At 44.5% G+C, this 26,552-nt stretch overlaps 1 long non-coding RNA gene across 7 annotated transcripts in view; it reads right to left on the reverse strand.

The window, feature by feature from the left end:
* LOC142018334 (uncharacterized) overlaps window positions 1–26,552 on the reverse strand; it is a 158,371-nt gene that overhangs the window by 92,083 nt on the left and 39,736 nt on the right. The window contains exon 1 of one of the 7 annotated variants that reach the window (XR_012646799.1): window positions 20,771–20,981. The exons of the other annotated variants lie outside the window; for them this stretch is intronic. This is a non-coding gene — a long non-coding RNA (uncharacterized LOC142018334). Of the gene's footprint in view, window positions 1–20,770; window positions 20,982–26,552 lie in introns of those variants that run through there. 7 annotated transcript variants of the gene reach the window in all.

The following is a 26,552-nucleotide window of genomic DNA, read 5'->3' on the forward strand; positions in this document are numbered from 1 at the left end:
GGATGGGACAGTCCTCCATATTGATGGAAGTCTGAGGGGCCCAGGGCGGCCTGGGGGGATTACTTGGGGAGGGTTGGAGCAGGATAGGTAGCAGAGGTCAGCCCTGCTGCACTCACTGCAGTGGGGGGAGCCCAGGAATCACAGTGAAGCACACAGCAACCTGTGCTGCTCTGCTGCCATCTCCCAGCCGGGTCACTCTGCCTCCCCATAAAGGCGGGGAAGTAGAGCACCCGGTTCCCAGCCCACTCTGCTCCCCCAAGAGATGCAGGGCTCAGGGGAACAGAACACCATGGGCTGGGGCCCGGATGCTCCGCTTTCCACCACTACAGTGAAGTGGAGAGATCTGGCTGGGAGATGGCAGCTGAGTGACACAGGCTGCTGCACACTTCTCTGAGTGTCCCAGGCTCCTGCCGCTGCCAGGAGTGTGTGTGTGGAAAGTCTGCTGCTGCTCTGCACCAAGCCTCCTGATAATCCCTGGGTCACACAGCTCCAGGAAAGGGCTACAAGGGGGTTGGGCTGAAGGGCAGAGCAAGGACAGTAAGAGGGAGGGCGGGGCCTGGAACATGAGGGTTGCCCCAGGCCCCAAACCTGGGAAAGAGGAGGGATGTCCCAGGCCCTGCATACCCCTGGAGACAGCCCTGGTTGTAACAACAGAAAAAGCTGTTTATGCTGGGACTGAGACATGGGAAAAATCTGTAAAGTAATTTTTTCCCCTGGGGTAAAAGGTTTCATGAGATCCCATTTTCCTCTTGTTATTTTTCTCTCCCCCCATTCTCAATGTCACTGGGTAAACGGGGTCACCTGATTTACTCAGGCATTAGTAACTGTACTTCTGCAGAACTTCCAGCCCCTACACATTGCTAGGCATGCAAATGTACTGTAAATAAGCAATGTGGAATTGTGATCTTCATAGGTCTTTAAAAGAACTTTTGTCGGGAGCAGGGAAGAGAAGATATATGTAGCACAATAACGTATCCACAAAAAAGTCCGCAAAAGATATAGCATATAGTGGAAAGTGAAACCAAGCCAAACACATAAGGTCCATTTTAATATTGTTACACCAGCAGAGCCTCACAATCCAAAAGTTTGCTCCCCACAACTTTTGCTGAAAACTACTTAAACTGCTAGGGTTCTGCATTGACAACACCATGGTGCCCCTTACAGGGACACATCTCTGCACACTGAGGTATGTGTCCCTTCTTTAGTGCTTTCTGAAAGCTATACCTTCTGAAGACTTGGTGACGCCTTTATAAAATGGAAGGGACTTTATATCTGACTATGATACAAGGTGGCATGCATTAGAAAGCACAACTGTGCCAGACAAAAACAGTTTTGAATTGGTAAGGAAAATAAATTACCCTTCTACGCTAGACATGGAACACATTCGGGAAAGCATGTCTGCTACTGCCCAAATGGATTTCAGAACAGTCCATTGGGCATATTTTAACAACACTAAAATACATCGAAGAGCAGTAGAAGTCTTAAGTTTTTGACAGGCAGAGTTACAGATGGCAGGGACAGTTGATGGAAAATTATTCCATAATAGCTCATCTACCTTTAAACAATGAAACTAGTTTATCTTCCTTTGTAAATACAGTAGGGTCTCAACATTCGCGAACTTAAGGTTTGCAAATTCAATTATTCATGAGCTGCTGCTTCCCTGCGGCTCTGGGGCAGGAGTGCCAGTGGCTTCTGCTTCCCAGTGTTCCGGGGTGGGGAGCACCAGCAGCTTCCACTTCCCAGGGCTCCAGGCAGGAGCACTCATGGCTGCAGCTTCCCAGGCTTCAGGGCAGCGAGCACTCGCGGCTGTCACTTCCCATGACTCTAGGCAAGGAATGCCAGTGGCTTCCACTTCCCAGGGCTCTGGGCAGGAACGATGGCAGCTGCCACTTCCCAGGGCTCTGGGGTGGGGAGCACCAGTAGCCAGTGCTTCCCTGAGGTCCTGGGCAGAAGCGCTGGCAGCTGCTGCTTCCCAGGGCCCTGGGTTGGGGAGTGCCAGTAGCTGCTGCTTCCCCGGGACCCCAGCCAGGAGCCCCAGCAGCTGGGCTCCAGGCAGGGAGCAGCTGCCATATTTGCAAAATTCAACATTTGCAAGGGTTCTCAACACAGAACCCTCACGAATGTTGAGACCCTACTGTATGTTACTATGAATTTCCACCTAATGCTGGAGATGAGTCAAGTTGCAAATTTCAGATTTGAGTCTGGATCTGTGGATTCAAGGTTCCTCAAGACATAGGACTTTTGGATTTGTTGCTCCAGTTCAGGTTTACATTAAATATATACTTTTGTTTCTGGGAAAAAAGAAAGATAAAAGATAATCACTACTCATATGTGTTATGAAAACTGGCTTCCTAGGCTTTCTACAAGCTATTGTCTCCCACAAACATTTACATTAAGCTCACACTGAATTCTATGCACCAATCAGCAGCAGAATTTACCTCAATTTAGGACTGCAAAAAGTTACTCACAATATATAAAAAAAAAAGTTAAAAAAAAAAAAACGGAATGCCAAGACTTTTCTAACAAGTAGATTCCTTTGTTTTCCTACGCTCTGTGCATCAGAAGTAAAAACCAAAGGCCTTAAGCAGTAGATTATCTTTAAACTTTAAGTTTCAGCTTATAGTTAAGCAGGTGCTTAAGTATTTTGTTGAATTGGGGTCTGCGTGAGCAGTTGCAAACATAACATTTACATCTGCAGGACTTCACACTCATGCTTGTCTGTACAAAGTTCACCAAGCTCTGCCAATCTTACTGTGATTAGTTATGTGGCACACACAGATGCTTCCACTTTCTGCATAAAATTCTGTCATTCAAGCTATCTTATTTCAATGCCTGCTGTCTTTTTAACTAACAGGTGAGCCTGAGAAGTAGCTGGCATAAGGCCATCAAAAAGTCTGACTGTACAGTAATGTGCTCCTAGCATTTCTGAATAAAACAAGCACATGTGAGTAGTTAAAGGGAGATTGAAATCGTTGGAAGGTTTGTGCCACGGTGTTAACTATTTGTGGTCTGGCTTGAAAAAGTCCACATATATTTTAAAGCTGAATTTGTTCTTCAGTCCAGACTGCAGAATGGCAGATATGTTATGACAGTAAATTCCATGTATATTTTATGCCATCTGCTAATAGCACGTGTTGGCAGCTATGTTACAAGAAATTATGAGGAACAAAGAGAGAGTTTTTCTGCAGCAAATGACACAGTTCTGAGAATGAGTTTCTTGTTCTGGAGGATATGATAATTCAGCTATCACTGTATAGTATAGGACTCAAATTCTGCATGATGGGGTCAAATTTAGCTATGACAGATCAGGAAAGGGATCTTGGAGTTATAGTGGATAGTTCTCTGAAGACATCCACGCAGTGTGCAGCGGCAGTTAGTAAGGCAAATAGGATGTTAGGAATTATTAAAAAAGGGATCGATAATAAGACAAAAGATATCATACTTCCCCTATATAAAACTATGGTACGCCCACATCTTGAGTACTGCGTGCAGATGTGGTCTCCTCACCTCAAAAAAGATATATTGGCATTAGAAAGGTTCAGAAAAGGGCAGCTAAGATGATTAGGGGCTTGGAACGGGTCCCATATGGGGAGAGGCTAGAGAGACTGGGACTTTTCAGTTTGGAAAAGAAGCGATTGAGGGGTGATATGATAGAGGTATATAAAATCATGAATGGTGTGGAGAAAGTGAATATAGAAAAATTATTTACCGTTTCCCATAATACAAGAACTAGGGGACACCAAATGAAATTGATGGGTAGTAGGTTCAACACTAATAAAAGGACATTTTTCTTTACACAGTGCACAGTCAACCTGTGGAACTCCTTGCCCGAGGAGGCTGTGAAGGCCAGGACTCTATTAGGGTTTAAAAAAGAGCTTGATAAATTTTTGCAGGTTAGGTCCATAAATGGCTATTAGCCAGGGATAAAGTATGGTGCCCTAGCCTTCAGAACAAGGGCAGGAGATGGATGGCAGGAGATAAATCACTTGATCATTGTCTTCTGTTCTCCTTCTCTGGGGCACCTGGCATTGGCCACCGTCAGCAGATGGGATGCTGGGCTGGATGGACCTTTGGTCTGACCCAGTATGGCCATTCTTATGTTCTTATGTTCTTATGCATAAATCCAGTGTAATTTCATTCACATCAATGTATATGAGAACAGAATTTAGCCCTGGATTTAACTTACAAGTTGCGTGGCTCTCGCTGCTGAACATAATGTAAAACAAGCACTTTTTTAAGAAACCTGAGTCAATGCCAGTTTCTTTACTAAGGTATCTTGTTGGAATTCCAAAAATGAAATTCATTCAAGGAAAAAAAAGGGCACAAACAGAATAGCTTCTCTATCTGAAAAATCACTTCAGATCATACATGCAATGTGCACTAAAATAGATATGGAACACTGGAGGGGAATGATAAAAATTCATAGCACCACTTGTTCTTAAAAACCTTTACTACTGTAACTGCCCTGTGGCCTTCACAAACACGTTCATGGTCTAGGAATTAAAAATTATCATTATACTGCCTGATGTTGTAACAGAAGGGACAGAACTCAGAACTCGCTGTTCCTAAAGCAGAAGACCCTACCATTAGAAATAAAGGAGAATCTCCATTAGCAATATGTGGCCTATTGCAGTGTTTCCCGAAGTGTGGTCCGTGGCCCAGTACGGGTCCTTGGGAAAAAAATACTGGTCCTTAGAAAATATACAAATTATTGCTATGTACTATTATTAGTGTGAATAAATAATAAATGGGGAAATTTATTAATTTTTCATTCTTTTTGTTTTATATATGTTTATATTTTTGGGCTGCAAAAAAGGTGATGAAAAAAATGGGTCTCAATTATGTAAAGTTTGGGAAACCCTGGCCTATGGCATTCAGTTGAGCAATTCTGATTTCATGCAGCATAACATAATCCAGGGTGGCCAAACTTACTGACCCTTAGAGTCACATATGACAACCTTCAGAAGTTTGTGACCTGGGGCACACCTGCTAGGCTTTGGGACTTCAATCCTGAGGGAGGTGCCTCCCAGGCTTAGGGCAGAAGCCCCTATCCTACCTCCCCACCACAAGGTAGGGGACCAAAACTCTCCCCATGTCTGGTAAGTGGAGTCTGGTAAGAGGGGGATCTGCTGGGGGCAGCACGGCAGCTGGGAGCCCTGCCAGTAGCCCCACTTGTCAATTAAGACATGTTAAAGCCTGAGATTAACATGTTCATTTTATTAGTGCGTTGATTCTGCCCAGCATTAATTGCAGGCTTTAATGCTCATTAATTGACAAGCCTAGTTTCTTTATTTTCCCCCAGACTTATGAGCTGAGCACCAGTACAAACAATGCTGGAAAATGCCATCTATCATCATATATATAAGTTAATGATATTTTCAAGAGAAAGGGGAAGGTAAATATAACAGCTTCCTTAATCTTTCAGATCTCTCTTTCACCTGTCCATAAAGTCTACATTAAGTTCATTTTTCACAATGCTTGGGGAAGAAAAGGAAACAATCCAGGATAATATAGCCAAAAAAGGAATTCAAAATAGCATACTACAATATAGTATATTTGCACTGATCCTGTATTCTCCCACTGGCTTCACTTGAAATTATGGGTGTGCAAGGAATGCAGGATCAGGCCAGATGAGTATAAACTTTCAACTCTTAAATCACACTCACTTAAAATCAGTTACATTTTAACTAAAACTTCAGCAGCACTTGCAGCCAAATTCCAATACCCTTATTTATACTGAGTAACGTTATCACAAGTGGTCCAGTTGAGTCAGTGTAAATAAGTATGTCAGAATCTGGTCTTTAAGTACCAAAGTGGTTGGTACCTTGCAAATAATTTAACAGTTAGACAGACAGAATTAAGATTTAATGAAAAACAATTCAAGTAAATGTGTAAGAATTTTAATGAATCCAAATAAATTAAACAACACTTAAACAAATGATAAATTACAGCATTTTCTCCAGCATTTCCATGACATTTCCTAATCTACTCAATTTCATCTCAAATTAATATGCGGATATGTTTCTTCCCTGTATTCTGCCAAAATATATAATATTATCATTTCAGAGACTGCAAGCAAACAGCCTCTCCTACATGGTTCATACAATCATCGTAGTACAGGTTGGATCTGCCCTGTGGCAAAGGTGAGAATTTGCTACACCAAGGGAAGTCAATATTGTCTTCTACCACAGTGTCCAATATGTTCCCTACTCACCACATATGGTGAACGGGAGACTGTGGTGTGCCAACTGGCTGTGGAGTCAAATGTGGCTCTTTGAGCCTTCAAATGCGGCTCTTCCAAGCCGCATATGTGAGTGCCATCTGCCCGCTCCATGCATGTGCCTTACTGTTTGGTGGGACAAGTGCATGGTGGCAGTGGTGGTGGGGCTTGGGCCCCTGCGCGGCTCCTGTCAGTGCGGCTCCTGCCGTGGCTCAAGCCCGATCACAGCTCCAGCCACCACAGCTCACTTGGACCCTGGCACAGCTCCAGCATGGCTCAGACCCCAGAGTGGCTCCTGCCAGTATGGCTGCAGCCCGAGCCATGGTGTAGGCCTCAGTGCACCTCGCATGGGCCCCAGTGTGGCTCCTGAGGCGGTGGTGGTGGCAGTTCTGGTGAGTCTCTGCATTCGTTTGTGTGGGAGGGTTCTGGAGGTGCCTGGGTCTGATGGAGGGAGAGGACATTGTTAGAGGCTGGTTCTGGGGGTGCCTGGGTCTGAGGGAGGGAGAGGACATTGTTAAGAGGGGGATGATGGGGGTACTTGGCTCTGGGGGAAGGCATTTATTTAGAGTGGGGGAGGCTGGGGGTGTCTGGCTCTGGGGGAGTGGGAGGGCATTGTTAAAGCGGAGGGGTCTGTGGCAATTACAGAAGAACGACAACCACAAGTGTGTCAGTCAATTGCTATTGGACACCGCTGGTCTAGCAGCCTTATCAAGATTTCTACTCTTTACTGGGTAAATTACAGCTCAATAGCAGCACAGACCACTGAGAGTCAGGACTGGTGGCTGTAAACAAATTTTATTGGACTGTGGGAAACTTGGTCACACACGTAATAAGTGGACATCCAGCTAACTAAAACTATGACAGACCATGGATGTTGCCAGACCACAGCGTGTCGGACTAGAGAGGTTTGGCCTGTAGAAAGAAACAATTAGACCTGAAAGAGGGTTACCAGAGGGTAAACCTAACATGGTTATAATTAGAAACTAAAGATACGAAATTAAAGTAATTCCTTCGTGTTTCTTTCTTTCCTTCTTTCTCTCTTTCACTAGATACTGATTTATTTTAAAGTATGTTTGGCTTACAGCTGTCAAAAAGCAAAAGTCACAAATGAAAGGTTGGAATGAATCTCAAATATGACTGTCTCTTATAACACACCTCCGTGTTTTATCTGATCTACTCTCAAGCACCTCCAGTTATACTGCCCTAGTGGCCTCCATCAGCCAATTATTCTACTGTTTAGCCAAGCTTACGCTAAGATTTCTTCCTCATATTTAATCTAATTGTTCTTAGTTTCAAGCCTTTACTTTTTGTTCAGTCCGCCCTTAACTCTTTCAAATGCTTCTCTCCCGCCCTCCTCCCTTTTGCATATTTGCATCAAGTGTTCAGACACTCGACATTTTCTTCTACATTTAAGGGACATGAATTCCCTAACCTTTTTTCATATATGTTGCATTTTCAGTCCTCTGTCATTTTAGGCATTCACTTTAACTTAGCTAAGATTTTCTGTTGATCTGGAAAATGCATAATACAGGTTGAACCTCTCTGATCTGGAACTCTCCAGCTGGCAACATCCATAATCTGGCATGATTTTATTAAGCCAGATGACCACTTATACGGCTGTGCCCAAATTTCTTGTGATCCCATAACATTTGTTTATAGCCACCAGCCCTGGTTCTCCATGTTCTGTGCTGTTATTTAGCGCTAAATTCTTTTAAGAGCCCAATAAGCTCTGGAAGTGTCGGTAATGTGGTAGACAATATTGACCTCTTGTGGTCCACCAAATTCTTTTGTTTGGCACCAGTCAAGTCCTGAGGGTGCCAGATGAGAGAGGTTCAACCTGTACTCTAAAAAGTGATCTTACTAAACTGTAAAGAGAGTGTGACAGGTTGGATCCCAGAGGTCCCATTAGGAATGTCATCCAATGTAGTGATAACATCTAATGTAGTGATGACCCCAGCCTATCTGCCCTCTGGGATACCCTACCATAATGTCCTGATGAGCCAGAAGCAGTGGTCTCCCCCAGACAAGACACAGAGTTGGGATAACAGCCCCCCCATGTGACATTAATGGATTTTAAAATTAAATATGAAAATAATTTCTGTAAACACTGCATTAAGTTTGCACCAAATCTTGTGCCAAGTGGGCCAAGTGAAGTGTCTAATGAAAGCTGGTGATTCACTGAATCTGTTTATGGCACTTCTATATCTGTGCCATGTTTGTATGTGAAGTTATAGATATTGGCTCTATACCTGTATTAGAAATGTTTTGGAGCTAAGGATTCATAATGGAAGGTGTGGTCACCTCCCCAGTCAGGTGACATGTGTTGAACAAAGGAACAGAGGTCCAGACTTTGAATATGGAAGTTGATTGAGACTTGTCATCTGGGATGTGGCCAATAGCAGAATGCCACAACAGGCCACCTGATCAGGTGATCCTCCATTGCCTAAACAAAGAAGAAAGAGTTTTTCCCTCCACATGGCAAGTCTATAAAGTGGTCCTTGGAAGTGACCATTTTGTTCTTCAGTCCTCATGAACTAAGCTTGCATGGACTATAAAACCATCCCTCAAAGGAAGCATTTTCAGAGACTCTCAAGAATAGCAGCTTGTACCATGGCCATGGCCTGCCTCGATAGATTTAATTGAGGTATGTAATTTATCGCTTTAACAGTTTTTTCTCTATCACTCTATTCTTTCTTTCTTTATTACTAAACCTTTAGATTTTAGATCCTAAAGGACTGGCACTGCATGCTGTTTTAGGTAAGATCTAAGCATATATTGATCTGGGAATGTGGCTAGATTCTTTGGGGCTTGGAAGAATCTGTGTGGATTTGGTGAAATAGATTTTCATAACCTCTGACCTGAGTAAGGAGTGTTACCACTTTGGGCACTAGGAGAAGCTGGAGAATCTATGGGTTTGCTTGTGTAGTTTCTGGCTGGCCAGAAGGGCTGGCAGAGGTACCTTTGTGGCTGGTTTGGTTTGCCTCATTGAAAAGGAAATTCCAGACTGGGCTGTAAGTGGCCCAGTTTTAAGCAATTTACCCAGGTAGGCTCTCTCAGCTTCACCCAGAACCCCTCTAAATATATGCAACAGAACAACACAGACACTGGAACAGCTCATCTTTGGGAGAGCTCTGCTATAGGGCCTTCACAGCACCCAGGAACACAGCCCCAGAGAGGACCAAAACCCAAAATAAATCCATCTTACTCTGTACAAAAGTTTTACATGGGCAAAGCTAATAAGTTGAGCCCCTTTATCAATGAAAGAGAGAAATGCACAGTGGTTGCTCTGCTACCAGGTAACAACTATTTACACTGGGCTTGATAACTAATAAAAGTATTTTTATTAAGTATAAAAAATAGGATTAAAGTGATTGCAAGTGAGAACAGATCAAAGTCCCTAAGCTATAATAAATAAAAAGTTAATTAAGCCTAATACAATAAGAGAAATTGTTTCAAAGTATATTCCTCAACCTTGTCCTTATTTCAGGTAAATGCTTCAAGAAAGAGTTGATTTTTTTCCTCTGGCCTGGGTCAACAGCTCTTTAGATTGTCAGGTTTCTTTGTGTGTTTCCCCTTATGGTGGTGGGGCAATTTCAAAACCCAGCTGAAGACCAAACACTAATTGCTTTCCATTCCTTAAATAGATTTTCCCCAATGTGGGGATCTTTTTTTAATATCTCCCAATCCCCAGGAAAAAATACTAGATTCAAGATGGATTCCAGCATCATATGGCATGGTCTTATGTCTTTCTAGGACCCACCACAGTTCGGGATTACAAGAAAAACAAACCCATTTACAACCCCATTGTCTTGAGCATCAGGTCATTAAGTTTCCTCAAGTGCCACTAATGGCTTTTTCTAGAAGACTTAGATTAATAAAACCTATTTCTAACTTCACTTGTAAGAATGATATATGCACAGATATAGGATAGATGTTCATCTTTTAAACTTTTAAAATGGTCTGACACATGATGCATTTTGCCTAAAGCATCTTTAAGTTATGCACATTCATAAACAAATTTTTATTAAGAATGGGATGGCCCTGTGACAGAGAGGAGTCATCTGTCTGGTCTGACTCGTAGAGAGGATACAGCACTCTGGCCCTGTTGCACTCACTTTGCAACTGCATCACTGGAGTTCAACCTTAAACCAGCCCTAATGTTCATCCCTAGGACCTCTTCAGGGTTGTTTCCTATAGGACCTTTTTTAGTTTTGGATCCATTCCAGCTAAAAATATTCCTGCAAGTGGGACTGCCCTAATGCCCCTTGAAAAACATCACATCTCCACCTCACAGGAAGTGAGTTACTTGGGCCCGTAGTGCCCCAGCACCAGGAACATTCCTGGCTCAGAAGTGTTACAGGATATGCTACCAGCTGCATGGAGTGAGCATCAGGAAGATGCTTTAGCTAGGGTGACCAAATCTCCTGTGGCCAAATATGGGACATGGGGAATGACATCCCCTCCAGCCAAAACGGGATGGATGGTCACCCTACCTAGGGTTCCGGGAACAGGGCTGCCACCCTGCCAGCGAAGCTCCTAGTTTCCCCTAGCAGTAGGCAGCAGCCTCCACAGCCGTACAGGTCCATCTCCCAGCTACCCCAGCTGAGGGAAGCCAGGCGGCTCCAGTTCCAACCCCACTGCAAGCATGGTTCACATCCCCCCGCGGTTCCGGCTCCAGCCCACCGGGCTCTGGATCCAGTGGCCTGCTCCAACTCCCTGAGAGCCCCAGCTCCCTCTCCAACCTTGGCGGTCCGGCTCAACCCCCACGCAGCTCCAACTCCAGCTCCTCCACCCCAGCCCCTGCTCCAACCTCCACGGCCCCAGCTCACCCAGCTGGGGGAAGCTGGTGAACCACTATGAAATAAGGGGCAGTTAGCCCTTTTGCAAAATAAATGGGGATGCCAGAATGGCACCTGAAATACGGGGCTGTACTGGCGAAAATGGGATGGATGGTCATCCTAACTCTAGCTCTCCTGTGCTGTTGTTGGTAGTGATGGGGGTCCCTGAGGTGTTTTAAATTATCCAGGGGCAGCAAGCAGGCTGGGGAATGTAGGGGGAGGATAGTGCAGGGACAGCAGGTGGGTGGCACCATGGGGAGACCCCAGCCCCTCCAGGAACCACTGTCAGAGGGGGATGCCTCAGGTTCATGCAGCACCTTCACCCACTCCCCTGCACTTCCTTGCATGCCCCACTCCCTTCCAGTGCCTACACCCTCTTCCCACTCTCCCATACTCCTGCAGCATCTCCAGGCAGCAAAATCCCTCCCAGAGGCTGCCTCCCTCACCCCCACTGCATCCCTACCTCCAGTCCTAGGCCAGAGCCTGCACCTAGCATCCAGAATTCATCCCAGAGCCTGACACCTTGCCCCCTTCTCCACCCACATTCCCTCTCAGAGCCTGCACCCTCTCTTGCACGCCAATCCCTTGCCCAAGCCCAGAGCCTGAACCTTGCACCCAAACTCCCTCCGAAAGCCCTAGGCAGCTGTGTGTGTGCGGTGGAGGGGGGTTGAGTGGGAGAAGGATGTGGGCTCTGGGCATTCCAGGCAGACTAGTTACGCCTCAAGGTTCTAAGTGAGGCACCAGTAGAGGGCCAAGCAAGAGTGCAGCTATCCAGGGGGTGAGGAAGAGGGTGCAATGACAGAATAAACCTGGATGGAGGGGAGGGATGGAGGGAGCAGTAGCCACCATGACTAAGAGCAGGGAGGACACCTTGAGCTTGCAGAGGGGAGAAAGGAAAGTAGATAACAGCCCCCAAAGGAGAGGGGAGAAGAAGGGAGCAAAGGAGTGAGAGCTCTAGGAAGCAGGGGAAGGAAGCAGCAACTATAAGGGACGGAGGAAGAGAACACTGAGACCAGTGGCAGGGGCAGAGCTGTCCAGGGAGGAGACATGGTCGGGGGACATGACCAATTACACCACTTTCTCCTCCATTCACATACTGCTAACACTTTCCCATTGCTCCCACTAAGCAGTTATTCGAAATACCTCTATGCATGTTTTGTGGGGCTAAGAGGCTCTGCTATGTCACTGATAAAAAATGCATATACTGATGATTCAGGTATTTTGCCTGCTAGCTCGTTAAATGGAAGCAGCAATATAAGGGATATTAACAAGAGTCAAACTGCTGAGTGCATCTGATAGCTCCAGAACTAATCCCAAGGTAAATTATATGAGGCTTGCTGCTCCTCAGAAGTAAATATCTCTTTAGAGCCGTGATCATAAATGTCTTTAAAGAATTCAATACCAGCTGCCTCTAGTTCTCCGACCCCAGTATCTCCAGGAGTTTATTGCTCAGTAACGGAATGTATGGTGTTTTGTACAAATCTACAGAGCCAATTGTGAGCAGCTACTTAAATAGCTCTGATTATGTTTAGAGAAGGCTGTTCCCTCTAAGTGGCTAGGATCCCAGAATAAACATATTGCCACAGATGACCAGCTGATACACGCTTATGGTCCTAGGACTGTTTGTCCTCCAGCCAACCAGGAGCTAAAAAAAGGCAGTTTGCTAAGTTTAAATACCCGCAAAATAAAGCTGAGCATGCAGGAGGCCCAAACAGCCATGAGTACTCCAGCACACTACTCAGCAGAAGCTATAAAAAGAAGCATTTAAAGGGGCTTTACAGCATAACAGGGTACAGCTAAGTTTCCTGTGGTGTCACAGATCAGCCACACAACAGTTAGCTGGTCCAAAGTGCACACCTACGGAGCCAGAGCGGGATTAAATATAGGCATTTAAATGCCACATTGACAAAGAAAGAAAAGCCTAAGTTTGGGCCCTGTGAAGGGAGGAACAGAACTCATAGGAGACATCCCCCAGGTTTTATTTATCATTTTTGCACTGCTAACATACAGATACATATTCATCTACATTTGGTGTAGAACCTAATCAAGACTTGTAAACATCTGTTTAGCTTAGCAGGGCACACTGTTGACTGACACATTGGAAACCAGCCCATTGCCCATTCACCTCAGCTTCACAGAATTGGTTTTATGCTCATCCCCTCAAATAATCCCGTTATAACTGCAGTCACTCTTGTGAATACTTAAATAATTTGGGGGAGGTTCTATAAGTAATTACTGGATCAAATTCTCCTCTGTGATCAGCAGGATCCAATGGCCTCTGTCTGTCCACTTCACATATCACACCTAGGATCCAAGAACATGGGTTTGGTGATCTTAAGCCAATTGTATTGTGTTTTTTATTATTATTACTATGCTTATCAACACTGAGAAATTACAGAACAACATCCAGATGATCACTAGTGCTGAAACACTATGGGTATGTCTACACAAGCCCCCCACCCCTTTTGAAAGGGGAATGCTAATGATACACATTGGAATATGCTAATGAGGTGCTATAATGAATATGCAGTGCCTCATTAGCATAATGGCAGCCACAGCACTTCAAAAGTGCCACTTTTGATTGCTCACAGATTGTCTACATGGGGTCCTTTTTGAAAGGACCCCACCAATGTCAAAATCGCCTTATTCCTAGTTGGTTATATCCCGAAAGGGGGGTATTATTGTAGACACAGTCTGTGTGTCATGAATAGGAGCCTACCAAATTCACAGCCACAAAAAATGCATCACAGACTGTGAAATATGGTCTTCTCCATTTGAAGTCTGATCTTTGTGTTCTTTTAACCTACCCTCTACAGATTCAATGGGCAGACCAGTGTTTCTGTAACTGGGGTTCCCCACCCACAGAGGGTTGTGGGAGTGGTATTATAAGGCACAGGAGCTTGCAACACTGCCACTTTTACTTCTGCACTGCCTTCAGCACTGGGCAGCTGGGAAGCAGCAGATACTGGCTGGATGCACAGCTCTAAAGGCAGTATCATTGCCAGCGGCAGCACGGAGAGTGGGATACCACACGATAGCCGTGTCTACACGTGCACGCTACTTCGATGTAGCGGCACTAACTTCGAAATAGCGCCCGTCACGGCTACACACGCCGGGCGCTATTTCGAAGTTAACTTCGACGTTAGGCGGCGAGACGTCGAAGTCGCTAACCCCATGAGGGGATAGGAATAGCGCCCTACTTCGACATTCAACGTCGAAGTAGGGACCATGTAGTCGTTGCGCGTCCCGCAACTTCGAAATAGCGGGGTCCGCCATGGCGACCATCAGCTGAGGGGTTGAGAGACGCTCTCTCTCGAGCCCCTGCGGCGCTCTATGGTCACCGTGGGCAGCAGCCCTTAGCCCAGGGCTTCTGGCTGCTGCTGCGGCAGCTGGGGATGCATGCTGCAGGCACAGGGTCTGCAACCAGTTGTCAGCTCTGTGTATTTTGTGTTGTTTAGTGCAACTGTGTCTGGGAGGGGCCCTTTAAGGGAGCGGTTTGCTGTTGAGTCTGCCCTGTGACCCTGTCTGCAGCTGTGCCTGGCACCCTTATTTCGATGTGTGCTACTTTGGCATGTAGACGTTCCCTCGCAGCGCCTATTTCGATGTGGTGCCGCGCAACGTCGAAGTTGAACGACGTTGCCAGCCCTGGAGGACATGTAGACGTTATTCATCGAAATAGCCTATTTCGATGTCGCTACATCGAAATAAGCTATTTGAATGTAGGCTTCACGTGTAGACGTAGCCCATGACACCAATATTTCTGCACTGCTGCTGGTAGAGGAGCTGCCTTCAGAGCTAGGCTCCCAGATTGCAGCCCCAGAGCTTCCTGCAGCTTGAGGAGGTTCCTGGAGGTGGGCTGAACAACTCCCTAGACCAGACCCTTGCGGGGTGAGAGGAAGCAAGGACTAGCAGCTGGACACTTGTGTATAGTAAAAGCTCGCAACCAGGATGCCCACAGCCCTGCCTGTCCCCAGCTTGAGGCAAAGTGCCCCCGTGCTCACAACTTAGAGTGGCCTTGCACTGGCTGGGGGAAGGAGTGACCACAGAAAACCACCCTACCACCCATGACGGTTGCCCACGTCGCCCTCTCCTATGGCTCCTATGCAGCCCCAAAAGTGCTAAGAGGTCTGTGATATATGCTCTACAGCCACCATTTTTCAGATCTCTTAAGTTCCAGTCCTCCAATCTAATCCAGGAGCCAAATAATTTTGTGTGGGCAAAGATCGGAGTATCTAGACCCGTGATGGGCAAGCAGCCCAATGGGGCTCCACCTGTGGCTCCCAGATGATGGGGTGCCCCTCTCTCCTGCCTCTTGCACACTGGAGCCCTGCACTTCCTACCCTCCTCCCTCCCAGCACGTTTGGACTGCCATGAATCTGCTGGTTCATGCTCCATCCCCGCTCCTCCCCTCCATCTCAGAGCTAGAAAGCCACAAGTCAGCTGTACGTGGCTGTTCAAGATCTGGGAGAGAGGAGAAGGAGCAAGGACAGAGCACAAATCAGGAGATCTGTAGTGCTCCGAAAGTGCGGGGAGGAAGGGGGAGGAGTTGAAAGTGCAGGGCCCCGCTGACCAAGTGTGCAAGAAGTGCATGGGGTGGAGGGGCGGAAGAGGATCCACAGGTGGAGCCCCACTGGACTGTGGTCTGCTGTGGCCACATGTCATGAAGGAGGCCCACTAACGTGGCACATGCCCGATTCTTGGTTGCCCAGGCTGATTTAGACTGTAAAGGCACATGGATACGTAATGTAGTTTTCATTTACCATTCCGTGCCTGAGCCAATGAGCCACTTAATTCTCAGTATGGCATATTTCCCTGCTAAATCACTGAGGCCCACTAGCCCCCTCCTTTAGGAGGGGGCGTATTAATGAGGGATTTCAGAAAATGCTAATGAGGCCCTTTCGTGCATATGCAACGCCTCATTAGCATAAATGTAGCCACGCATGATTTGAAAGTGCCGCTTGAGAAACATATGCCGCCCGTGCAGGCACGAGCCTTTCAAAAGGGCCCCGAGACTTTGAAAACCCCTGCTTCCTAAAACCAAATGGGGGGAAGAAGGGGCTTTTGAAGTCAGGGGGTCCTTTCAAAAGGCCCCCATCTACATAGTCGGCACATGATTTGAAAGCTGCACTTTTGAATCACAGGCAGCCGCCACTATGCTCATAAGGTGTTGCATATTCATGGCAGTGCCTCATTAGCTTCTTCCAAAATCCCTCATTAATGCGTCCTCTCTGAAAAGAGAGGGGTAGTGTAGACATGGACTAAGTGTCAAGTGAACATGATTTGTAGGAAAATTAACTTGGGGAAGTTCTAGTTAAAGTAAAGCCAGTATTGCTGCATAGCAGTAAAGAGTTAAACATCAGTTGCTTAGGGTCCTCTGCTTCGCTGAACAAATGGCCCAAGAGACTTCTCAGGCACCTCCTTGTCACTTCACACAACCCTGTTCCACTTACTCTCATGTTCCTCACCTTTCCCCCACCCTCAACTACTTCACCTCTCCTTGACCCCCACCAATCCTCCAATGTCTCTGCACAGCTGGCATAAGCAAATCCAATTCTTTCCCAGCTACTTTGGTGAATGCAGCATCTCTTGTCAGTGCCTCCAATTCCTACAGAAACCCAGGAGAAGAGAAATGGCATATCACTAGAGAAGCCACTGCAAAGGTCTTATTGGTGTGTGCAGGAGCCATGTGGGGACAGAAAGCCTCATTCCATCCATTATAAAAATGGCCAAAACATTTGCCACTTTCGATGATACACTAGCACCCCCAAATGTAAATAGAAAAACAACACAAAGGAGGGCATAAAACACAGTAAACAAACCAAAAGAACCTGGTGGTGCCGCTATTACTCCATTGACAACTATTTTGCTAAACTAACCTAGTTGTAAAACAACCCCCTGCCAACTCACAAAATGCCATAGCTGTTTTCCTTAATATCCTCTACAGAGGATACATTTGGGATATGTCCAGACTGCAGGGTTTTTTTGGCAGAAGTTTATATGAGAAGATATCTTGCGACAAACCTCCAGTCGACAGATCGTGTCCAGACACCAAGGTGCATCAAAAGAGCAATATGCCCTGTTGACAGAGAGTGACCAGACAGCCCAGCTGCTCTGTCAGCAAAACGACCACCCAGAATCATGTCAGCCAGGGTTGCAGGTCACCAGTTCCTTCTAGGAGCTGGTGCTGGAGTCCTGAGGAGACAAGCGATTAAAGTGGCACTTCCCAACAGCCGTTCCCTGCCCTTGCTGTGGGCTTCCCTACCCCGCAAGGAACAGAGCTCTCACAGTATGCCCTGTGCTCGCCCTGCACTTATGGATAATACAGCTGGTCCCGGGGTGCCACGCTGCTGGAGCTGCCCCCGGAATTGCCATGGCCCCACATGGACATGCTGCCGCTGGTGTGAAGCTTTCTGGTAGCCGCCCTTCTGTTCCTCAGTGAGGTCGACCCCAAGACCACCTTCGCGGCCATCGCTCTGGCTGCAGGAACTACACATTTGCACCTGCCACACCCTGGTGCACAGGTGGCTCTGGAGACACCACACCAGTTCGGACTGGTGGGACCAGATGGTCATAGAGCAGTGGGATGACCAGCACTGGTTCCAATACTTCCACAAGTAGAAGCCCACCTTTTTGGAGCTATGTGCCTGGCTCACCCCTGCCTTCTAGAGACATGTTAGCCAGCTGAGGCCCGACGTATCCGTGGAAAAGCAGGTCACAATTGCTCCCTGGAAGCTTGCCTCCTCCAACAGCTACCGGTTGGCAGGCAACCAGTTTGATGTAGGGAACTCTACCCTACTCTACTCTATCCCTGGATGTCCTCACAGGGATAATACACCTTTGGGTAGCGGTCCCCACATGGTGGGGAGGTGACCTGCTAAAGGAGGACCCTCAGGAAATAGGGTTGGGAGGTGTGAGTGGTGGAGGGGAAGCCCTGCCTCTGGGGGATCATGCCATTCTGCCTTCACACAGCCTTGCAGTCTCATGGAGGGGGCTCCCAGAGAGCTTGGGGAGTAGTAGAAAGGAGAGGCTGGGGACCCCCCACAAGGCCCCAGGAACTCCCTCCCTCAGTCCCTGTCCTGTGTGTTCATTCGCCTCCCTCTGCAGGTTGTGAGGTTCATCAACTCGATCCTGCTGGGGAGGATCATCCATTTGAGAAACCATGACCAGGTCACAGCTGGATTTGCTGTCCTGGGGTTCCCAAACTGCATCAGAGCTATCGACTGGCCCCACATCCCGGTCAGTGCCCCAAAGCATCACATGGCCAAATTCACCAACAGAAAGGGCTTCTTCTTCACGATTCTGCAGACTCTGGTCAACCACTGTGGACAGTTCACAGACATTTACGTTGTGTGATCAGGTAGGGCGCACGATGCCCATGCGTTCCACAATTCCAGCTGTGCCAGAAGCTAGAGGTGAGCACATTTGTCCCCCGCACCTTGAGCTGGCAGCTGGGGATGTGCAGATGCCAGTCTGTATTGTGGGGAATGTGGCCTATCCCCTCACACCACAGCTGATGAAGCCATATACTGGACAGCTAGACCCCAGCAGGGAACAATTCAACAGGGCTCCCTGCTGCTCAGCCATGTCGGAATCTGAGAAGTGTCTGGTTGTGAGGATATGGGGAACTGCAGCATGCAGCTCGGCTGCTCCTATGCTCTCAGCTTCCTGCCATAGAGTTCTGTGGGCTCCCTGCAGCTTTAAGAAGTGCCAGAGGTAGGAACCATAGCATGCTGATTGCTGTGGACAGGTTGTACACCAGGACACCTGCGTGGCATCCTGGAGGCCTTTTCTGTCAACAGATGGCCCTTCTGAAAGATTCAGACTCACCTTTTGTCGACAGATTGCTCTTGACAGAGGCATTCTTCCTCATCACAAGCAGGGTACGGCTGTCGACAAACTACTCCATTCTGTCAGCTTACTGTCGACAGAATGCTCATCACAATCTGGATGCTCCAGGCCATTTTGTCGACAAAACCCTGCAGTGTGGACATAGCCTCAGTAGCTGAAGAGCTGGGGAAAGATGTTTTAAATAGAGCAATGCAGTCAAATGACTGAATTTAGTTTTCCTTTTTGTTTGTATATTATCTGAAAGAGATTGAACTCAATGTGTATGTTTAATTGCCATTAATTGACGAACTCTTAATGGACCTGTTTTTCAGAGGTGCTGAGTACCAGTAGCTCCATTTCTTAGCACCTCTGAAAATCAGACCCTAGAGAGAACTTTCAGCCTATGGCTTGATTGTGAACAGCTTTGTCTTTGATAATTGTCTTTAATAATGTCTGTGGATATTACAGTTTCATTACTTGTTATTTGCAGTATGTGACTGGTCACCAAAGTCATGTGATAGTGTTTCTGGTCCCTGACTGGATGCTTGAAGGAGGTAAATCAAAAGACTTTTTAGAAGCTGCAGAATCCCTTCTGTCATGAATCTTCACAAAAATGTGCATTTACGTGACTTTTGCTTTACGTACACATTCTTACAAACAATAAAATTACTAGTAAAACAAAAAGCAGTCAAGTAGCACTTTAAAGACTAGCAAAATAGTTTATTAGGTGAGCTTTCGTGGGACAGACCCACTTCTTCAGACCATAGCAGACTCAGGTCTGGCTATGGTCTGAAGAAGTGGGTCTGTCCCACGAAAGCTCACCTAATAAACTATTTTGCTAGTCTTTAAAGTGCTACTTGACTGCTTTTTGTTTTGATAGTGTATAGACTAGCACGGCTTCCTCTCTGTTACGAAAATTACTTGTGTACTCCTGAAACACTGAATAAAGGCAGTGAATGCTGTCAAAACAAGTTGATGATTTCACTCAGAAGACGGCTCAGAAATATGATTCTGAATCATTTAATGAGCTCTAACTGAAAATTAGAAATGGTTCTAAGCCACCAAGTTCTGATCTGGCTCCAAACTACTCCAAATTTTAGATGGGATAAGGCAGGAATTCTGGGAAGCATTTTGGTTTAGCTCTTTATAAAAATAAGCCCCAGCTGTATTGTGCAGAGCTAGATTTGACCGTCCACAAAATTCAGGCTTTACAAGTTTATTATATTTCTGTACATAAAAAGTGGGGGACCTATGAATTCTAAGACCTTTACCCTGGCAAAAGGAGTCTTTGGTGAACATCACAACTTTAAATAAGTTATAGTGAAAAGTATTTTGTGGGAAAAGTTTTAAGAAATTTTAAATGGTGTCTGTTGACCAAGTAAGGAGCCATAATAGAAATTACTCAGGGAAGAAAATTTATATTGAAGTATAAAAATATAATGTTGAGGTCAAATAAGGAGAAAATTAAATTATGCAAAATAAAGGTATGAAAAGGAATGGAAGTTTAAAAGAGGTGGCGAGTGAGAAGCAATAAAATTCAAAAGAGGTGAAGAAAAGAGCAAACAGGCAGGACCATAAAAGAATTACAAAGATGTCAGAAAAAGAAGTACTAGAAGAGAATAAAAAGAGAAAGCAGAAGCACAGTATGGGCACCCACAGAAACAAGTCTTTAATTAAAGGTTATGTCATGGCATGAAACCTTCAGGCATATGTCCAACAACCCTATTCACTAGAATACAAAAAAGCAGTCATGTAGCACTTTAAAGACTAAAAAAATAATTTACTAGGCGATGCACCTTCATGGCGCAGACCCACTTCTTTTATCTGGAGATAAAAGATTCCTCTGGAGATACCTCTCTCTTACTATTCACAAGACTTGTCTTACCTGATGGCTTGTGGCCTGCTGAGAACCCAGGGTGTGTGTTTACACGGCAACTAGGAGCAAACCTCCCAGCAAGGGTAGACATACTTGTGCTAACAGCCACAAGACTGGAACTGTCATGCTAAAAATAGTGTGGATGTTGCAGCTTGGCCAGCAGATGCCCACAGTCTGAGAGGCATGTGCTCCCTCTGCATCCAATCAAAGTGCTGCGACAGTTCAATCCACACCCTCTGCAAATTCTAGGCATGCAAGTGCAGCTAGCAAAACTACCCTCTTCCAAGAGACTGTCTTACTTATGGCAGTGTTGTGGTCCTCTGAGATGAAGGAGGGTCACACAAGGTTGACTAGCCTTGGCTGCCCATTGCTACATTATTTCTTTGTTTAAAAATACTTGTTTTTTCTACATACTACAAAGTTTTGTGTAGAGCTGCACAGTATAAAATAACAATTATGTACTTTTAACAGATATTATAGTCCATAACATTACACAATAATTTCATCTTTAATTACAGCTCCATGAAATTGTCATCATACATATACAAACACAACACACCTCATGAATGGATTTATAATACCGACCAAATTCAGGGGCCAGGTACAACACACGGCTAAACAGAGGAATGTTGCTTAGCAAAACATTTTCAGAAGAGCTTATTTCTGATACTATCAGGTTGCTGGAGTTTGTAAATAAATGTAAAAGAGAAGGCTGAGTGCCTATATGGCCTCAAGAAGATTTAGGAATTTGTTCTGAAAACAAACAAAAAGAATATTCTACACTCAAGTACACCCTTCTAAAGTCAATGCAAGTGACCTGTGCAGAAATTGGACTCAGGATTTTTGCTGTTAAATCAAAGGCCACTAGCACAATGTAATATCTGTGGGGCAGTTTTTTTAAGCAAGGTTCAGAGAATGTGGAAACAGATTTTTAATATCTTCTTTGCCGCTACTTTGAAACAGTAAAACAGGTCTGAATTTGCAGTCAACATTTTCAAAGCTGCAATCCTAAAGTTAGGCTCCTGAGTCATTATTTAGCACCTAAATATAAATATCCTGATTTACAGAGTTGCCATTAAAGTCTGTTCTAGCTGTGGGTGTTCATCTAAAAACCACACTACTTCTATATATAGTTTCCTAAATCTAGTCATTCTTTATGTGTATCACAGGAGTGAAGTATATATTTGGAGGTAATATATATTAATTATGCTAATATATGGAAGCAAGCAAAGGGTAGGCAGAGTAAGTATGGAAGAAATTAGGGTGAAAATAAACTGAAGATTCTCTCTGATAGATGGGAGACCAGGTCCGAGGTGGACATGTTAGAAGAACAGGAGACCAAACATAAAAGAAAACTCAGGAGGAAGAGAAGAGCAATTCAGGACACAGCAGAACAAGGATGCAATCATAAGACTCATCAAGAGAAGTTTAAAGAGGAAAAGACTGAACTCCAGGACCTACAAACCTGCGTCATGGACTGGAAGTAATGATGAAGAATCATGGACACCTCTGATCCTGATGTCAACAGAAAAAGAAGTCAAGAAGTGATATACATTAGTTACACATTTTGCTATACATAAACAAAATGAACCTTTAAAAAGGAACAACAAAGACTATTTTTGTCATGAGGGATTGAAAAGCTCAAAAAGACTTAAAATTTAAAACTAGAGATGCTACCGATTTTATAAAGATGAGCTCTGGTATGTCAACTATGCTGAACATTGTTATTGTTATCACAACATATGTACTATTCTTTTATGTTTGCACTACATATTAAAATAAAGATTGAGATACAAGACAAAGACTGACATGCTGAAGGCTCTTTTATAAACTAAGGCAGTATGATCTAATTGTTAGAAAAAAGGGATATGGAGACAAGATGTTTGGGTTCTAGTCTGACTCTAGCAGTGAATCATTGTATGATGTTGGCTGTTTCCCCTTACTCATCTATGCCTCTGGGCTTGTCTACACAGGAGATTAAATCTGCAGTTTTGGCTACACATCAGGTAACGTTCAGGACATAAGCTGCTATATTAGTGTGCACATTGAACAGTGTGCCTTCTCCCAGTGTGCAGTATGGGCTACACACAATGACAATTCGCTATGAATTGAGGGTGTGGCATTCTCCGGTGCTCCTTTCCTTCATTGCTGGGCATTTTCTCGCTGTCCATTTTGGGATGCACAGCGGAAGAGGATAGTTCAATTTTTTTTCAAAATTCTTTTTTTCTTTTATCTCTATCCCGCACTTTCTTTATGGACAGACTAGCACCATTTCTGAGCTGCTGTCAGTCAGCACGGATCCAGCAATGCTCCCCACTGCTCTGTTGGCAACTGCTAGCTGCTTGGGCAGTATTTCAGCACTCAGAGGTGGATAAATTCAGGTTGGGACTTCACCTACCACATTGCCAAGCACATGATGTGGCAGCAGCAGTGCATCTAGCAGCAGAAGCCTCTTAGTCCAGTAATACTCTGCATAAAGAAGAGGAAGACACTGAACAACTGACAGAAGAGGACTGGTTCTTGGCACAGCTTCACAGTATGCCAAACCAATCCCAGGCTCAGGAAACCAGTGCAGATTGGCAAGAAAGAAGTGTTCTGCAGACCTGGGGTGACAAGTAGTGACATGAGAATTTCACAGCAGGAAAGGCAGCCTTTCAAATGAACAATGGCCCATTTTTTAAAAGGACTTTGAGATAATCAGATGAAAGGTATTAATTAAGTGCAAAGTATTATGTTTCTGTGAATTTTGTTTTTATCACAACAACTAAACTTGCTCGTAAAAAAAAAAAGCCCTCTTTAAAACAACAACTTTCACAACAACTTCTTCCTACCTGGATCGGACAACTACAGGCATACAGATATGTGCTCCAGTTGACAACTCTGCTTTTCATACCGATTCCTGTAGAGACATTGTTCTATGTTCATTGTTCATGTTGCACTATGTCGGGCTGGTAAGAGCAACATGTGGAGTAATTCCACCTACTATACTAAAAATCCACATACTTGCAATGGATAAAAGTCACTGTTCACACCTAGTTTTAAACTATTCTACTTAATCATTTTTGTAAAAGAGCAAGACTGATTGTAATGTCTACAAATGACGGCTATTTCCATACTCACATTCTTCTAAAAACTTAGCTAAATCAGTAAGCTTAATTTTGAACTGGTAAAAATAAATCTTAAAATTGTTAGATTGCTTCATTCTCACATCATAAGTTGCTTCAATGCATATCATGAAAAGCTGAGGTTTTGCTACAGTAAGAACCTTTCATCGCTTTTGAGAAAAAAGTATTAGAAGAGGCATCTTCAAAAAGCTACAGGAAAGGTACTTGAAATTCTTATGATTAGGCACAGAAAGAGGAGCCAGAAGACTTGAGTTCTCTTTCTGGATCTGTCACAGAATTCTTGTGTGACCCCAGGCAAGTCCTTCATATTCCTTATGCCTGGGTGTCCCCATGGGGGGAGGGGAAAAGGTTGTGATGTTTTGGTGACTCCCTTTTCATTGATTTTTTTTCTCTTTCTTCTCTAATTAGTTTTGCTATCTTCTCTATTAGTTTCTGGTCCAGTACTTAGACCTTAATATAGTGAACCAACCTCAAAGAAATGATTTCAGTGCAGGATGCATTAGCCCACCCCAGGAAAAAGACTGAAATTTGCATGAAGTTTAATCATTAGAACATAATTGCAGTGCTGCATAATTTTACATATATGAGGACAGCTGCATTCTTTGAAACAGATAGAAATCGTACTAGTTCACAAATGCTGGGAAGTCGATCTATACCTCTGAGACTACCACCAGTGTCACTCTTTCAGCTAAATATGAAGGACTTCTGCATAGCAGTGACAGGCACTCCTTCCCTCCACTGCTTCAACTTTGCCCAGTATTAACCAATTCACACAGTTGACATTAGGTAACAATTCAACAACTATCTCAGGATCACTCACTGAATTGCAAGTGACTATTACTGACATATATGGCAGGGATAAGAAAAACACCATTATTGAGTTGCTTCTTTGCACATCTTTTACTGGTCTTGTATTAATTGCCAGCAGTTGTTTGGACAGTCAGGAAACACCAACACTATAAGAAGACATCTCTGATTCATAGCTATCAGCAACAACTGAAGCTGCCATGTTTTAGAATAATAATGATGCTTAGATTCTAGAACATATACAGTGCTTTTCATCTGAGGACCATAGAGCTCTTTTGTTGCAGTAGCCCAAAACAGACAGAGTGCAGTGCGTTCTGGATTCACCTCCTCCCTTTCCCAGCTGCACCCCTGGTATGCCCCTACACTGGCTTTATGCCACTTCCTTTAGATCCCCCATTCTGCTGATCCTATGCTGCTCAGAGAGGCCACTTACATCAGGGAATTCCCAGGTGGCCATTTTCACTGGTTTCATGGCCCCTGTATGTCAGCAGAATTCCACAATGCCACAGAGGGCCACACATACACACAAAGGTCAGGACTCTCTCCCAGCCCCCTGTTCTGAGCATGAGACAATGCTGCTATTTGTACTTGCATTTGACAGCAAATTTTCTGTTCTTCAGGGACTGAGAATCCTGAGATGAATTAAACAGCTGAATTTTATACATATTTGTTAACCTCTTCTTATGTCTTTAAGAAAATACATAAATATAACAAGATCATCTTCCCAGTCCCTTGGGATAGGGATCATGAAACGGTACATCAAACTAACTTATGTCTCTTATCTGGAATACTTAAGAGTATTTTTCAGTAGCATGTGCAATAATGTACTACTTGTTAGGCAACCAAGCCAAACCAATAAACACTTCCCAGCTGCTTGACTTCCTTCCCGCCCTTGATGCCAAGAGAATAGCAGGTGACAGCTTGACTAGATTGTGTTAGACATTACCAAACAAACATACACTCAGTATTTTGCTGATTTCTTACATAAATAATGCTTGCTAGTCCAGGTAAGGAGTATTGATTATGACCAAGATGTTCAGCTTAGCTTTATGAATTAATTTTTCAAGAATGTGACGTTTTCTTTGATGACAATTCAGTATAGCAGAGAAAAATGACAAGACAATGGAACTAAATCAGGACAAGATATCAAAGTCTGTTTTAAGGAGGCTATTTTACACCCATATTAACTGACGACACTTCAGAGTTGATCTTGGAAACAAGGCAATATGAGCAGTTAGAACAATCTTTTATGTAGAGGGTAAACAATTTTTTCACATTCTAATACAAGTGTAAGAAAAATAAGCATGGAAAGGAAGTCTGTGGCTAAGTCATAGGACTTGTCACCTAGAAAGCTAGCTTCTATTGCTGATCTATCACAGACTTTCCATGTGACCCTCAAGCCACTTATGACTTGATTTTCAGCTGTGCAAAGACCACTAGAGCTGGTTTTGAAATTATTTAGTGGACAAAAGATGAATTTGGATTACATTTGTCACTCAAATTTTTCATACTTCTGAATGAGAATCAACACATATTAAAATTAACTGTGCCTCTGAAAAAATCAAGCTTCTCGTTGCCTTTGTCCACTTGTAAAATGGGGACAACGATACCTCCTCTCAGGGGGCTATGAAGTTTATTTCATAAATATTTGTAAATTGTTCTGAGATCCTCAAGTGGAAGGCACTATGGGAGAGCAAAGTGTGCAAAATATATGGAAATTAGGATCACAAAATGGCAGGCTGATATTTTAGCATATAAACATTCGTTCCAGTAACGTGGGATTCGATGTCTATGATAACAATACAACCACTCCTACAGAGCTTATGAAGACCAGCCCCACTTGGGCTGCATCTCCTTGA

Source organism: Carettochelys insculpta, chromosome 10, assembly GCF_033958435.1.
Source record: "Carettochelys insculpta isolate YL-2023 chromosome 10, ASM3395843v1, whole genome shotgun sequence".
In the NCBI taxonomy this organism is placed as follows: domain Eukaryota; kingdom Metazoa; phylum Chordata; order Testudines; family Carettochelyidae; genus Carettochelys; species Carettochelys insculpta.